This window comes from Rattus norvegicus, chromosome 17 (assembly GCF_036323735.1).
Source record: "Rattus norvegicus strain BN/NHsdMcwi chromosome 17, GRCr8, whole genome shotgun sequence".
NCBI classification, from domain to species: domain Eukaryota; kingdom Metazoa; phylum Chordata; class Mammalia; order Rodentia; family Muridae; genus Rattus; species Rattus norvegicus.
Genome location: NC_086035.1, coordinates 12,881,291 through 12,898,569, shown reverse-complemented (window position 1 = coordinate 12,898,569; position 17,279 = coordinate 12,881,291). Strand labels below are relative to the sequence as shown.

The 17,279-nt window shown below is 47.2% G+C and overlaps 1 protein-coding gene across 2 annotated transcripts in view; it reads right to left on the bottom strand.

Annotated features, from left to right (window-relative positions):
* Diras2 (DIRAS family GTPase 2) overlaps nt 1-16,346 on the bottom strand; it is a 31,143-nt gene extending 14,797 nt beyond the window's left edge. The window contains exon 1 of one of the 2 annotated variants that reach the window (XM_006253671.5): nt 16,209-16,346. The gene's annotated coding sequence lies outside the window, so the exon portion shown is untranslated. Of the gene's footprint in view, nt 1-6,872; nt 7,082-16,208 lie in introns of those variants that run through there. The other variant, XM_039095475.2, reaches the window with a different exon arrangement.
* Between the last annotated feature and the right edge of the window lie 933 nt (nt 16,347-17,279).

Sequence of the window (17,279 nt, the reverse complement as noted above, 5' to 3'; positions counted from 1 at the left end):
AACACCATACACACCAGACCACACACATACCAGACCACATACATACCACACACCACACACTCAACACACACACACATACACACACACACACACACACACACACACACACACACACCATACCACACTATTAATCAACTGTAAACACAAGCCTTGTTTTTGGATTCTCATGTCTGCCCCTTTGGCTCCCAGATCCCCACATATGTTAGGGCACATTGTTTTGATTTCTGTAACTTTGGGGTAACTTTGTGAATGGTAGTATGAGCCCTCCAAGTTTATTCTCCATGTTTGAGGTTGTTTTGAACCCTTTAAGACTCCTTACCATCCCACATAAGTAGATAAACTAGGCTTCATTCAACCTTTGCCCAGCAACGAATTTTTACTGAGAAAGTTAAGGAGGAAGCTAGAGAAGAGGGGCGAATGGACAATCTGAGAAGAATCTAGGACCTTCAATAAAGAAAGAAGGTCTACAACCGAGAAAGCAAAAGATGGGCAAACAGACACACCTATAGGACGTACAGATGTTTCTCTAAAGTGCACCTGCTTTAGAGGGTCTAACGCCAGCCCTTAGACACAGAAACCCAAAATCCAGTAAAGGACTGCTTTACCCTCGAGGTAACTATTCAAAACAAAATAAAATTATAAATGAGGGCTGAAGAGATGGCTCAAGAGTTGAGAGTATTTGCTGCTCTTCCAAAGAACATGAATTCACTTCCTTGTGCCTGAGTTAGGTAGCCAACAACAGCCTTAACATTGCCTGTCCCCACTTCCATGGGCGCATGCACACAAGTACATACACACAGACACACACTCACACACACACACACACACACACATATACAGACACCCAGACACATACACAGACACTCACACACATACACAGAGACACATACACACACACACAGACACACACACACACATAGACACATACACAGACACAGACAGACACACACTCACACACACATCATTTTAAAACAGGATAAATGGTGGCAGTGATGTAGAAAAGCAGGAAAGCTGTCATTACGGTGGCAGAATGACCAGGGAAGTTAGTAACTCCACTTCCCAGAACATCCTCAGGTACTCACAGCCACTGTTACTCACAAGAGCAGAGAGCTGGGAGCCTTTCAGATCCCACTGGCAAGTGAAGGAATAGAAAAGGTAGAATTACATACAAGAGAAGGTGCACCCTTCAGCCTTGGTTGGGATTAGGGAGAAATCCCAACATCACACACCAACCTAGAAGACAGCGTGAGTAAGGTGAGCTAAGCTAGCTGCAAAAAGATGCCAAGGCTGAGAAGCTGGCTCAATGGAGCTTTCCCAAGACACACTTAGAAAAAACAAACCCAGTTTGTCAGCACTCAGGAGATGGAGAGAGGCAGAAACACAGGTTTTGCTGACCAGCCAGCCTAGCCTGATTGAAGAGTTCCAGACTAGAAGACCCAGTGTCCAAACATGAGGTAGATGGTGTCTTCAGTATGTGCACACACGTATGCACCTGCATACACGCCAACATGAAAAACACATACAAGATCCTGTGGTCTCGTCTGTGAGGAAAGGTTGGCCATATTCAAAATCATAGAGCAGGACACAGCATTGCCGGGTTAATGGGAGTTGCTGAATGAGTGGAGTGGAATTTTAGCCCTGCAGGAGGGGATGCTCTCAAAATGGAGGATTCTGAGGGATCTGTGGGATCTGTGTGGTGGCACTGCCCAGCAATATGGCTGTACTAATGCCATCAGACCATGCACTTGGAGATGGTTAATGTGGCAGATTTTACATTGTGAAGATTTCACCACAATAAAAATATATAAGACCATATATGGGAAGTTTTTTTCCTAATCATTTAGCAAGACATGTCAGTAAAAATGTTGATATCTACCAAGGAGACACTCTTCTCCTGTTGTCTGTACTACACCATGTAAACAACAAAGATCTAATCTGGTCTGGCAGCCGTTTCCCCAATCTAATTTCTCCAGAGGACCAATGAAAACGCACACCTCTCTCCCAGCTCTAATTTTATATTGGGTTAATGACAGTAAGGAGTGGTGAGTGCTGGGCCCAGCACTTAGAGCCAAGCCTGCTCATGCTTTTAAACATTCTGCCCACCAGCTATCAAGAGTGCATCTGGGCTTTGTCAAACCAAGCAGAGCTGGATTTGAAGGCTTTTGATTTGGACAGCTCACACACGATTCTGACATTGATCGCACGTTAAAATGATAATTCTCCGTCTTTATACAAATAATATTTAAATCAATACCTCGGTATTTTTTAAATGTTTATTTATTTACTGTTCATGTGTGGGTCAGAGGATAACTTTGGGGAGTTGGTTCTCTCCTTCACTCTTTGGGCCCCTGGGAATGGGACTTAGGTCATCAGACCTCACGGGATGTACCTTTAATCTCTGAGCCATCTTGCTTCCTCCCGCCTTTTAAATCATTTAAATGTGGTTACAGAAAGAACATGGTAGCTCACATCTGTGATTCTGGTACTGAGACGGGCAAAGGCAGGACATTCTGGAGTCCCAAACCAATCTGTGTTACATGACTCTGTCTCAAAGAATTAAAATTAAAAAATACAGTTTACAAATCCCCCTGTGTGGCTGGCACGAGGCATCTATGGATCTGCGCTGCCCACCTGCCTCCCTCAAGCAACTTCAGTAGGAAAGTGGCCCCCGCACATATTTTCAAGTTTGTAAGCACTGGTAAGGGGGTCTGTGCGGTTGAAAAGAATCCTCCCCTGTACCTTATTAAAAGGTCATTCCATCTTATGTAAGAAAATTGAACACTGGCAGAGAAAATCCTGGGAGCATTCAGGAGAAAAGAAAAAGAAGGAGGAAGAAGAGGGAAGGAAGGAAGGGAGGGAGGGAGGGAGGGAGGGAGGGAGGGAGGAAGGAAGGAAGGGAGGGAGGGAGGGAAGGAAGGAAGGAAGGAAGGAAGGAAGGAAGGAAGGAAGGAAGGAGAAAGAGAGATGGGGCAATAGTGAGTAAACCTCTCCCTTCTGGTCCAGGGAGATTGCTCAGCAGATAAAGGTATCCACTAACAAGCGCTAGGAGCTGAGTTCCTTAACCCCACAGGGTAGGAGAGAACCAACACCCAAAAGGGATGCTCTGACCTGTATGTACATGCACAAGAGTGCCAACACTTACAGTAAATAAATAAAGTTGTTTACAATAAATAGACAAATAACTCCGACAGGTTTAAACTCTCCTACAGGCACAATCAAAAACTTGAAAATCCGCTTATTAGAAAACACTTCCAAGTGGAAGGTTTCCCATCAGTGTGGGTCCACTTGGTTAAGGTTAGGGTTAGGGTCAGTGCAATGTGTCCGGTTCCATTTCAAGAATTTACAGTGTGACTGGACAAGTGAGATTTTTGAGCAATGATCCAAGAGAGAACTCCCATCCTATGGTGGAATGGACAAGCAGGATATTTGAGCAGTGTTCCAAGAGAGGTGCTGTGGCGGGGGTGGGAGCTGTCCAGCACAGAGCAGCAGGTGCAGACACTGGCACTAGCCAGCAGGCTCTGGATACAAGGAGGAGCCTTCCCTGGATACAAGGAGGAGCCTTCCCCTGGTTACAGCACATAAGGCCAGTGTGGTGATTTGAATGAAAATGGCCCCCATAGGCCCAGTAGTTAGGGGGCCTTTTGGAGTAGGTGCAGCCTCTTTGGAGGAAGTGGTCGCTGGAGGCAGGCCTTGAGTCTCAGTGTTTAAGCCACACCCAGTCTGGCAATCTCTCCCTGTTGCTTGCGGATCCAGATGTAGAATTCTCAGCTCCTCTCCAGAACCATATCTGCCGGTGCCTCAGCATTCGTCCCCCCACCCCATGCCCTGTGATGACAATGAACTGAACCTATGCACTGCCATAAGCCAGCCCCAGAGAAATGTTCTCCTTCATAGGAGTCTCTGTAACCATGGTGTCTCCTCACTAAGACAGCCTGCAAAGTCACAAACAGGAACAGACAGGTCCAATGGAAACTTGGGGGAGTGAGGCAGACATCAGGTTTTACTGTGAGCAGAATGGGAAACCACCAGGTTGGCATGGGGAAGTCCACTTTTACTGAAACAACCAACATGAAGCAAGCCTAGAGCCAGGGCCCCACCATAAGATGCCAGCATTCCCAATGCACTCTTAGAACAGCTCTGCCAGGCTGGGAAAGGAAATCGAGAAGAGCTCTATGTGCCTCGCCAGAGGACTGGCTCCTCTGCCCTGGTTGCTCACTGCTCCTCCACCACCACACAGGTGGCACATCTTCGCTGACTTAAACGTCACCCCTACGCCAACTGTCACAGACCTCACAACCTATGGCGAGGATCTTCCCCCTAGACTGCAGGGATGTGGATGACTTCCTTGACATCTCACCTGCTCCATGAACAAAGCTGAGCTACCCACATAGCCATTTCCGATCCCCCTGCAGCATCCTCAACTCAGCTACTTTCAACAGGATCCTTCCAGTTCCCTGGGCCAAGCAACCTGGAGTCCTCCTTACACCCACATGCCCACATGCCTCCCATCCACTCCATTAGCAACACCTTCAGGAGATACTCAGACACCTCCGCAGGTCGCTCTCCACTGCTGCTACAAAACCCTGCAAGCACTCAGATATAGTACCAGCTGTGTGGAAGCTGTTGCCCAACTGGTCAGTTTCGTGTGGCCCTTGGACTCCTCCAATCCCTGTGGGCTCCAGAACATGCATTATGTTCACACCCTTCAACCAGCCTCTGTGATGTCTTCTTGAGAGTACAAGCTGATACTTGCCTTACACACACACACACACACACACACACACACACACACACACCACACCACAGATACACACTATACACACACCACACACTATACACACACAACACACAGAGATACACACACACTATACACAACACATACAGATACACATACCACACACAGATACACACTATACACACACCACACTCTATACACACACCACACATAGAGATACTATACACACCAGGCACACACACTATACACAATACATACAGATACACACTATACACACACCACACACTACACGCACACCACACATAGAGATACTATACACACACCACACACACAGATACACACTATACACACACATACATACATACATACCCCACACATATACACCACACACAAATATACACCATACACGCAGATACACACACACTATACACAACACACACAGGTGTACATTATACATACACCACACACACACACCATATTTCTATCTCACATACATATACACACATACCCCACACATATATACCACACACAGATACACACACACCACACGCAGATACACATACACTATATACAACACACACCCTTTTCTACCACTGTGCCCCAAGCTCACTTCTTCCCAGCCACACAAGCCTCCGCTGCCCCTTGACACACTAAGCATGCTCCTGCCTCAGGACTCTCCTACCCACTACTCAGACTGTTCTTTCTCTAGTCATTCACGGGGCTCACATCCTGGTCTGTTACAGGCTTGCACTCACAGATCAGCCTTCTCGGTGAGAACGTCTCTGGCCCAGCTACCTCCCTTGACTCCCAGCCTCATCCTGGGTGGCCTGCGGCCTCCTTTTTACCATCTCTGAAGTACACAGGCCTTTCTAGCCTCCTGCCCAGTTCCCCTGTTTTGAAGTTTGATTGCACCCCTGCTTTATAAAAGCTATTCATGTGCCTTTTGTCTGCTGCATTTGTTGCTACTGCTGGACCCCCAAGGGGTGAGAATTGCCAGCCCACAGAAAATGTGTACAAACAGCCTGTTTGGGGCATGAATGAATCTACACTCTGCTTCTAAGGAACAAACTAGAAGGGCGGATTAATCAGCTGGCCGTGGGCAACAATCTCTGGGCACAGAGCTCTGCCCTAGACCCCACCATGTTGCCTGCCCTGGCACCTTTCATGAATCTGTGGTAGTGACGGGTGTTTTGGGTGGACTGGGTGCCCCACTCCTAACCCCTTTAATATCTCTTTCTAAAAAATTATTTGTATGTTTGAGCGCATGAGTCATGGTAACTTTGGAGGTCAGAAAGGAGAATTGGATTCCCCTAGAACTGGAGTTACAGGCAGTTGTGATTTGCTCATGTGGGTACTAGGACCCAAGCTGGGGTCATCTGGAAGAACAGTGCATGCCTTTACTTGCAGAGCCATCTCTCCAGTCCCATGAGTGGGCCTTGGGTGATCCCTGAGCTACAGTAGCAGAGGACTATGTCATTACCACCATAGCAAGACCACGGAGCTAGTCCCCGTCCCATGCCTGGCTCTCTGTTGAAAGATCACTGTCTAATCTGGTTCAAGGTCACATGTTTTGCCTAGGAAGGTAGAGTGAGCCTTTTAGATGCTATAGGGAGAACTATTGTCAACAGCAAGAAAAGGCATAAGCAATGTCTCAGGGGTAGCCAAGGACAGTAGACCACCCTGGGAGAGATCCTGGCTACTCTGCAGAGGGACAAAAAATGGTCTGAAGCAAGGGAGTGCAGAGAGAAGCAACGGCAGGGAAGACAAACCAGTAGGGCAGCAGCAGCAGCTAGGGCTGGGCAGAGGTCAAGAGCAGCTATAAAAGTTAAGTCCTTAAGAGGTAAAGTGGATGCTGGGCAGGCCTAAGGAACTGAGCCCAAGCCCTGGGATCCACACAAATATGCAGGTGTAATGGTATTGTAGTGAATTCTTATAACTGCACCACTGGGGAGGCAGAGACGGACAGACCCCTGGGGCTCGATGGTCAGCCAGACTAGCTGAGGTCCACAAGTTCAGCGGGAGACCCTGTCTCATAAAGCAAGGTGTATGTATGACTCCTGAGGAATGACACCTGACTTTGACTACCAACTGCCACATGCATGCCCACCAGCACATACATGAACATGCGTACACATACATCTACTCTCTACTTGCGGCATATACTCGGCAAGAGTCTGAGGGCCTCAGTGGCTGCATCACCAGATGAAGGAAGCGAGACTGTGTATTCCCAGCCGCAGTGACTTGCCACCTAATGAAGGTGGGGTACTTCAGCTCCAGTTCAACTGAGTATAAACACTCGAGGAGGAGGAGGAGGAAGAAGACATTACATCCTAGAGGACCAGAAAAATGTGGTCTGTTTTGAATAAGGCAAGGCATCTGTGGAGAAGCATTGTCTATCATACAAGATACAAATTATAGAATCCTCAGTCATGTGATGTTACACCCAGGCATGGTCAAGACCACAAATCCAGGAAGCCTTGCAATGCAGCAAGGGCCTGCAGTCAGTCATCATGGGGCTCTGGGTTCCAAAACATTGTGTGCATAGGGTAGAGGCCTGTTTGTCTACATGCATGTATGTATGCAGTACTGTGCAGGGGGTGGGGTGAGTGTGTGAAAGACATTCGCTGCTGACAGTAGTTCTCCCTATAGCATCTAAAAGGCTCGCACTAGTGTGTGTGCATGTGTGTGTGTATATAACATGTGTGCAGAGGGTTAAAGTATGAAAAGAAAAAGAGTGTGTGTGTTCATGCATTCATGTGTGCATGTGTGTATATAGTACGTGTGCAGAGGGTGTATAGTATGAAAGAAAAAGAGTGCTCGTGTGTGTGTGTGTGTGTGTGTGTGTGTGTGTGTGTGTGTGTACACACGCATGTGACAACCTCAAGTGTCAGTCTTGGTCTCCCTTCCTCCATTTGAGCCATGTCTCTTTGCTATTCACCACTACCCTAGCTGGCCTGGGAGCTCCTGGGAATTTTCCCACCCTCCCATCTTCTTATAGAATACTGGTATTAAAGGAATATGGCACCGTGCTGCTTTTAAGTGGGTTCCGGAAATTTGAACCCAGGTCCTCACGTTTGCCTGAGAGCTTCACCCACTGATCCAGTTTACCAGTCCCAGGCCCATCCTTCCATCAGTTTCTACAGTTCCTAGGTCTGAGTCCCTTTGACAGTCTCAGGGCATGTGTGGAGCAAATTGCCTTTGCCCTTAAAGAATGACTTAGTTTCCATTAAGGAGTCTCAGGAAAGGCTAGCACTGTTTCTAAAAGATGGGTATTGCAGGAGAGAAAAACTCTCTGAATGTCACTGTTGAAGTCTCCCAAAAACCTTACCAAGGCAAACACCGTGCTATGACTGCTCAGGAAATGCAAGACACGTAAGACAGACAAACTCCAGTGTCTTCTGGTCTATGCTCAGGGCAGACTCAATGCTTTACACTGATTCAGCATGAGTTTTGACTCCGCTGCCAGGGTCACCCTCTTTCCAGTGTATAACTGGGAAGGGAAGGGGACATTTAGCATGCAGGTTAGTGACTTGGCAGACGCTAATGTCGATTGGCTTGGTGAGGTAACAATGCAATGGTCTACAGATGGAGAGAGATCAAAATAGGGTTGGGGAGTCAGAGAGACAAATCGGAACACAGTGTCCAGGCAGTGCGTCCAGGGCTGCCCTACTGAGAGACAGTTTGCTCCCCATTGGCTGCATAGAAGTCCACTTTGGAGAGTCTCTTACTCAATTAAGATCCTTTTTGCATAAATATCTCATTTTAAAAACCTATCTGTAGAGAAAAAAATCTCCTATGCATAGAATGTCTAGGTTAAAGGACATAATTCAGTGGTTCTCCACCTTTGTAATGCTGCGACCCTTTGTAATACAGCTCCTCACATTGTAGCGACTCCCCCAAACCATAAAACTATTTCATTGCTACTTCATAACCGTAATCTTACTACTCTTACAAATGGTAATATAAGATAACCTCTGGAGACAGAAGGTTAACAAAGGCGTCACACCCCACACATTGAGAACCACTGACGTAACCAGTGACATCACCTGGTTGATGTGACCTCACTACATTTGCCCGTTCCACAACAAAGTCACCACCACTTCTCTCCACCTCACACTCGATAGGAGGCAAACGCTGATTTCACAAGCTTGTCTGACACAGAATGGTGTAGAATTTTTTGGTCTTTGGGATAGATGAAGAGATATGCTTCTGATCTGTAACCTCCGACCCGAGACAGTGAATGTAATTGCACATTTAGAAGCAGCCAGAGTTTGTATCACTGGACACCGGATGTTCTCACCCTCTGTTTAGATATCTCCCGGATTGAATATCTCCTGACATGAACAGACAATACTGCGTTATCTTTTGTGTCTTGGGGTGGACGGGAGTCCAAGGCCATCCTGGTATACACATTAGTGTCTCTCAAACTCCTCATGGCGAAGCATGATCAACAGCATCACGATCTTGAACCAGACCTGCTGAATCAGTGGCTCAGGGCTTGTCTGTCTGTCTGTCTGTCTGTTTTACTTTCCAGTTGTGAAAATCAAACCCAGAGCTTCTTGCCAGTAAGCCAAGGACTCCATCACAGAACTATTATTTCAGCTCTAAATCTTAGAACTAAGATCCCAGCAAACCCCTCAAGGGATTCTGCTGAGTCTAAGCCACAAAACCCACCCAATTAAGAAATCAGGCTCAACTGAGACAGGTCACAAATATCTATTCTTCGATGTTGCTGTTGGTGTTTGTGCAGAAATGCAGAATTTGTATGAATCTGACTTAAATCTTCTCAGTTTAGAAAAATCCTCCCTACTCTGAGATTATTCTGCATTCTCTCCCATATTTTATTTTTGCATTATGTTTTTGTTTTGTTCCAAAACCCTGATTCATCCCCCACCCCGAAAAAGATTACTGAAATTGGGGCACATGTATTCAGAGGGATTCAGACCAACATTTGAAGAATGGAAATATTCTTCCCAAGTGAACCCACCTGGGAAAATCAAAACACAAACCAAAAACCCCTGCTCGGTCATCATGATAATGTAGGTAATTTAGAAGCTTTTCAAATCTGGGTCACCCAGCCATATCCGCTCTCCCGTAATTCCACGCCCCTCTTTGCTCGCAAGCACTCACACAGACATCACTGCCATGGTGGTGTGGGATTTCTGTGGAGCACACACCTCCTCCTCCCACTCACTGATTTTAATTAGATTTTTAAGTGCATGCGTGCGTGCGTGGAGGTCTATGCGTGTTACTCTGTGTACAGTTGCAATTGTGAGCACGCCAGAGCCAAACATCACTCTCAGAAACGCTATCCATCCCTTTGACACTGGGGCTCCCGTTGGCCTATTAGATTAGAATGACTGTTCAGTCCATCCCAAGCCTCCGTCTGCTTCTAGCTTCTCAGTACTGGGACTGCAAGCTCATGTGCCATTCTGCATGTTTTATACTTGAATTCTGGGGCTCCAACACAGACCCCCAGGCCTGTGATGTAAGCACCTTACTGACTAAGCTATCTCCCTAGCTCAGCCTTTTAAAATTGTAATTATACACACACACACACACACACACACACACACACACATACACACACACACACACTTCTAAACCTACAGACCTATATGAATGATGTAGCCTGTTGCATGCTGATACTGTATATGTCATGAAAATCAGGCTAAGCAAGTCTCTGTCTTCCAGCATTGGCTTAGGATGAGAACTCTGCAGGATGATTCTCCTTGCTTTTTAAAAGGCGCAGATAGCCGTTGTTATCTGAGGTTGTTGAGTCATGGCACACCAGAGCACCTTGTTCCTAGCAGTAAACAAGTATCTGCTGGTCAACTCCTCCCCACCTTCTCTCCTTCCGCTCTCTGTATCTGATGACCACCAGTGAAGTCCAAAGTGGTCCTATGAGAGACGGGCAAAGGTCAAGACAAAGAAGCCAGATGTTTGGCCAAGCCGTTGAGCAAGAGAGGACCATTGTGGATACTGCTCTTTAACTCTCGGGGAACCATTTCATCAGTGAGGAGACGAGAAGGTAATTTACTGATCTCAGGTGAGTGCACATGGGGTGGTGCAGGCTAGACCATCATGGTGGGAAGGTGGATCTATGCTTATGGAGGTCCAGCCCTGAGCTGGACTGTTCTCAAGGGTTGGATGTGAATGCTACAGAATGCTGAATAGATTCTGCCTGGCTTTGTCCTGGCAGAGGCATGGGTTCTGACCCTGAACTCAAATGTTTCAAAACTGTTAGAATAAGGAATCAGCTGGAGGCCCTGAGTTCAATCCCAGCATCAAACATACATACAAATACTTGGAAAGCTAAGGATAACAGGTAAGACGCTTCACCTCCTCAAAGGATCCTTAGAGCTTTAATGCATGTCTCAGCCCTACTCCGCTTGAGGCATTAAGAAAGAAATATGGTAGATGCTTTTATGAGTGTGTATGTGAGTGTGTACATGGGTGTGGGTGTGTAGATATTTTGAATGTCTGTGTGGTTGTGTGTGAATGTGTTTTGTGTTTGTATCGGTGTATATACATGGGTGTGGGTGTGTAGATATTTTGAATATGTGAGTGTGTGGTTGTGTATGAGTGTGTTTGTGTGTCTCTGTGCATACATGGGTGTGAGTATGTGGTTGTGTAGGACTTCTGGTATGTGGATGTGTGGATACGTAGGTGTGCCAGTGTGTAAAAAAATGTGAATGTGTAGGTATCCAGATGTATGGGTGGTTGTGAGAGTATGTGTGTGTGTATGAATGTGTAGAAATGGGCATCTATGGGTAGGTAAGAGGACATGTGGATATAGGAGTGTATGGATGTATGCAGATGTGCAGGTGTGTGGATATGTAGATGGGAGGTTGAGATCTGGAAGTATGGGTGTGCAGTGGGTATGCAGGTGTGTGTGTGTGTGTGTGTGTGTGTGTGTGAGTTGTGACTGTGTGGGCTTGTGGGAATGTGGGTGTGTGAGTGTGTAGGTCTGTGGGTGTGGAGGCATGTGGATGTGCAGGTATTATGTGTGGGTGTGTGCATTGATGTTTGTGTGGGTGTGTGCTTGTGTAGAGGTGTGGTAAGGTGGGTTAGGTAGGTTTGTGAGTGCGTGACTGTTTGGATGGGCAGGTGTGTGGATGTGTGAAAGAATATGGGTGTGTGGGTGTGTAAGCGTGTGGGTGTGCACTGTATAAAGCCCTGATGGAAAAGTTCCCAAGTGTTCCCATTTTCTAAGAAAAACAATCTCTTCCCAGACATTAACTGCCTTGAGATTTTTTTTTTTTTTGGCCTGAGATTCTTTGACACAAAGTGCTGCTTTCTTTCAAAGTCCGCCATGATGAATTCTGAGCCAGAGGACCCAATGACATCAACAGGTTCCTCTCCAACCCTGACTGACCTGCAGAACCACCCTGACACCCTGCCTTCCATTCAAATCAGTCACGATTTGGCTTCAAACTCTGGGCAGGTTGCATTAGTGACATGTAGAGAATCACACAAACCTTGTCTAGTGTCACAGAAACAAGCAGATTTAAACACTGACAATATCCCTACGGGTGGCAGATCGCACCTGATGATCAGAGACAGAAGAATATCTAGCCACATAGCATGTCACTACCTGCCCAATGGTCACAAGCTTACCAGTGAGTTTGTAGGCACTTTCTCAGTAAAGGAACTTAAATAGGAAACTTGACTTAAGCAAATCCAGGCTGGTACCTCAGGACAGAAATTAGCGCCTATCCCTGGCTTCTGCAACAGCAGACCTCTAGTCTCCAGGAAGGCTGGATGCAGACCGCTCAGTCAGTACAGGGCTGTGGTGTGAACAGGACCTGAACTTGAGGCCCAGTGAAAGCCAGAACATGGTGCACGTTTGGAAGCCCAATGCTGAAGAAGTAGAGACAAGGGGGTTTGGAGGTCAGGTAGTCTAGTGGGTCAGTGAGCTCCAGGCTCAGCGAGAGACTCTGTACCAATAAATAAGAACTTAAATAAGAACTCCTGACATGGTCCTCTGGCCTCCACACACGTGTGGATATATATACACACAGGCACACACATATTCACACACTCCCACGTGCACACAACAAAGAGAAATAAAGAGGCTCAGATTTCTGAAAAGAAAGAAGAACCAGGTCTCATACCAATGCAACTCCTTTGTTTATCTGTGATGGCCTTAAATTGGCAATGGACCCTGACATGGTAACGTTTATCATTATTTTATATTTTGTTACATGTTATTTATTTTGTGTACATGGAGGGATGTGTGAAGGTGGCTGCTTGGAGGTCAGAAGATGCCATGAAAGAACTGGTTCTCCCCTTCCACCATGCGCATCCCAGGGTTGACCTTGAGTGAACAGGCTTGGTAGTGGTAGCCCTTACCCACTAAAGCATTTCCTGGGCCCCCTTTAGCTTTTAACAGCCACTGGCCACACAGACTACCCAATCTGTATTGAAATGTCTTGTGAGTCTAAGACCCAGCATGGGGAAAGGCAAAGAGAAAGAAAGAGCATTGGTGTTTTAGACTGACTGTAGCTGTAAGTGGTGGTTTTTTTTAATATGCGAAACATTAAACGTGAAAACACTGAACTTGATTTCCCTGCTTCTTTTTCACTTCTGTGGTGACTAATCTCCCCGTTTGAATTATGCGTGTAGCACTCCTGTTCTGTATCAACTGGACAGCAGTGATTTACAAGACAGGACTTGCTGCCCCAGGGCGAGAACTGTACAGAATCTCTCTTCAGAGCTTGCCAGAAGCAACAGCAAGGGAAAAAGAGAGAAGACATCTTCTCCCGTCCCTTCACAAAACTTCTCATCAGGTCAAGGAAGAGAAGCTTACCCACCGAGTAATTAGAAAGCTAAAGCATCATTTGAAGGCAAATAGACAATACTATGTTCTTGCCTGATGTCTTAACTTTTAAAAGGCCACCAGGGCTTGAGCCAGAGATGGCTCAGTCAGTGTTAGTGCTCAGACAGCACAGAGCTCACCATGGAAGAAAGAAAACCCAAGTTCATATCCTTGGCGTCCATGTAAAAGAGGCAGGCATGGCCGTTCATGTCTGAGGCGGCAGAGTCAGGAGGGTCTCTGGGGCTTGCTGGCTGGCGAGCGCCACCAAAGGAGACCCTTGGTAATGATCTCTGGTCACATACTAATTAATGCACATGTGTGTGCACATGCATGCAATGCATCCACAGGTACTTGCACGTGTGCGCACACACACACACACACACACACACACACACACACAGAGAGAGAGAGAGAGAGAGAGAGAGAGAGAGAATATCAGCAAGTTTGAAAACACGGAAACCATCATCTTCATTTTTGATAGATGAATGTTTTCCTGGAAAAAAAAATCACTACCAAAATCAATTAATGTCATAGAAATCAGTTTAGCCCTGAAAAGACATCTGTCCATGGCCAATGTGCTCCTTCCAGAAGCACAGGTGATCGATCAATAGACAGGTCGGAGTTAGCTTGCAAAAGAAAATGGGATATTAGCTCGCCTCATCAAGAAGTCAGTGCTGAGTACTTTCAGCAAACTGGGGGCAAGCGAATTCCCCCATTGTCAGAGAAACTTCCCGGTGTAAAAGCATGTTGTGTTCATCTTGGACACACGATGCCTTTTCATTTAAAGCCATTGACTGAATTACAATATGCCAACCATCCCTTGGTTAAGTACAGTATATTTTTGACTACAAGAGGTATAATTTCTTTCTTCATTAAAAAAAAAAAAACAAACAAGAGCCCCACTCCACTATTTTTTCAGAGGTTTGGATTGCCCCATCTGATGCCTGTCTTTTGTTGCTAGCATAAGCTGTTTCTAGGGAAGTATAGAATGGTGTGTGTTATAGAGAATGGGACACATATGGGAAGCCAGTACCAAGGTCCCCATCTGCCCTTCTCAGGCTGAAATAGTTCTGTTGACAAGGCTGGTTGCTAGGCAGCTGGAGTCCCCTCCCTGCTCAGCTTACCTTCTAAACAGTGTGTTTGAAGCATCAGGAGCATCCCGCTAAAGCACTCACGAAAAAGCTTCTATAGGTTTCTATATAAGGACGGGTTCCCAACACAAGAAAACTGAGTAGCGGGCAGGGATTCTGAGCCTACCTACACACAGTCTGTGTTAGCCCTGGCTCTCTCCACTCCTTGCCTGGATTCTCCAGGAGACAGCCACCGGCACTAAATTTAATGTCCTCAGTCAAGTAGACCTCTTCCTGTGCCATTTCTGTTCCTCAGATAAATTTGGGATGGGGGTGTAGGGGTGTTGTGTCTTCTTGTGTCTGGGCTCAGGGGCCTCTCCAATATGAAAGGCTAGCACGGCTAAAACTGAAGAGTTTGCAATTTCAGGCAACAGCGATTTAAAAAAAAAAAAGTATGATTCCCATACAAATTTGTTAAATTTATTCTAATTTTATTCTCCTCTTTTTCTCTACCGCCCACTCCACCTCCTCGAATCCAAATGTCAGTGGGAAAGAGCACATTTGGACCGATCTGAGATCTAAAATACTTCAGCTTTTTGCTGTTACTTAGAAAATAGTCCTTTAAAATAATATTTTACGGGGTTTATTTTTTTCTTTTAAGCAAATCACAAAACTTCTGCTAGTATAAACTAGCATGTGCGGCGGTTGGTGGGGGTTGGGGGGGGTGCTGATTTAAAGGTAACATGGACCAAAATGTGAAGTAAATGCCAAAACAAGGCCGGCTGTGCACGAACTCCTCCACCCAAGTTACACTGTGTTCCACCTTTGAAGGCATGAAGAACCCAGACGCCGGGCGTCCAGTTCCAAAGATACCCCCAACCCCAAAGACTCTGAACTGGGACACGGAATTGGAAAACAGGGTGGAGAAGTCCAACCCTTGGGCAGCCAGCTGTCATTGTCCTCTGATGGAGACCCACGTTCTTCCGCCAGGACTAGCTGCGGAGGCTTGCCTGGGCTCCCAGCTTCCCACGGGGAGAAGAAAGGGAGTCCCGTGGATACCCCAAGTCTGGTCTTTAACATGGGAAATGAGATGTTGAGCTGGGTCTCTTTCCAGAGCGGTTAAGTCTAGAGGCTAGGGTCCAAACATCAGGAATCCCCCTAGCCCGTTTCTTCTTGGCTCTAAATGTTTCTTTCTCTCGCTGTACCTCTTTGGGAGACTTTTCCTAAATCCATGGAATATTCCGCATTCATTATAATACCTGCAGTCAAAGAATTCCCCCAACCGCAACTCCTGTTAGGACGGGATCCCCAATCCTCTGTAAGACCCTGAGGTTTTGCTTCTTCAAAGCAATGGTAGGTGTTCAGTCTAACGTTCTCCCAACTGAGCTATTGCTTCGTCCTCGCCCTTCCCTCCTGGAAGGATGTAGGATGAGGCTGGCTGGTCCCCCTCTCCCCGTCCTGGGATGGATACTCATCTTCAGCCCCAGAGAGTAATCCGGCCCCTCCGGCTCCCAGGACTTGCCAAAAGCTCCGGGCACCTGTGAGCTGAATCCAGCTCCAGCCGAGAGCCGAGGTGGCTTACCTGGGGAGAGCCGGCTCAGAGCGGCAGGTCTCCAGGCGCAGCTCCGGGACCCGCTGCGCGCAGCGCGATGCGGTGGCTGCCGAGGCGGAGCGCGCGTTGCTCCCGCCTGATGACGCTGTCAGCTGCCCTGCGCCCCGCACCGCCCCGTGCACCGCCCAGAGCACTGCACCCCCAGTGCAATGTCCAGAGCCCTGCACCTCCAGTGCAACGCCCAATGCAACGCCCAGTGCAACGTCCTGCGCCCTGTCCTGCCCCTTGCTGCCCTCCTGCACCCGCCCGGGCTCTGCACAGCCTTGCAACCCCCAGCACCTCTCCCTGCACCGCCGTGCACCGCCCGCACGCGCGCCTGGCCCTGCGCAGTCCTCCCACGCGGTGCTCTCTGGCTCTAGCCTCCCGGCCTCCGGCTCCGCCCTCCTCAAGCTCTTGCTCTGGAGAAGCTCGGTTGCCGGTTGCGGTGGCCACTGAGGCTCCAATGGCGCCTGCTTTTCACCGGGAGCCTTCAGCTGCCCTCTACCGAAAGCTTCTGGAATAGATAGCAAGAGACTGCAATTTTCGGAAAATTAAATGAATCAAATATCATTTCGTGGAAAGGACACTGAATTCTTGTGTTTAAAACTATACCCCGTATCCAAGTGTGCTTAATCACTACTTACCACACAATAAGACTACTAGGTCTTAGTTTCTGTTCCCGTAGCTGTGACAGAAACGACCTAAGGAAAAATGGGTAGTAAGGAAGCAAGGAAGGAAAAAAAATCCTGAAGCAGCTGATCATATCACACCAGTAATCAGAACTTAGACGAGTGTGGAAGCATGCTGCTTCCCAGATCGCTTTGTATGGTCCAGGTTCCCCTACCCAGGAATGGTCTGGCCCACAGTCAAGACCAGTTTGCACATCACTTAAGTAATCAAGATAATCTCTCCGCCCACACGCCAGAGGCCCATCTCCAGGTGACTCTAAGTATCAAGTCGACAATAGTAATCACATGTGCTAAATCACAAGACAGCCTGTCACTTAGAGGTGCCGAGAAATTCCCAGCCCAGTAGCCAACCATACGGCAAGAATTAAGGCAT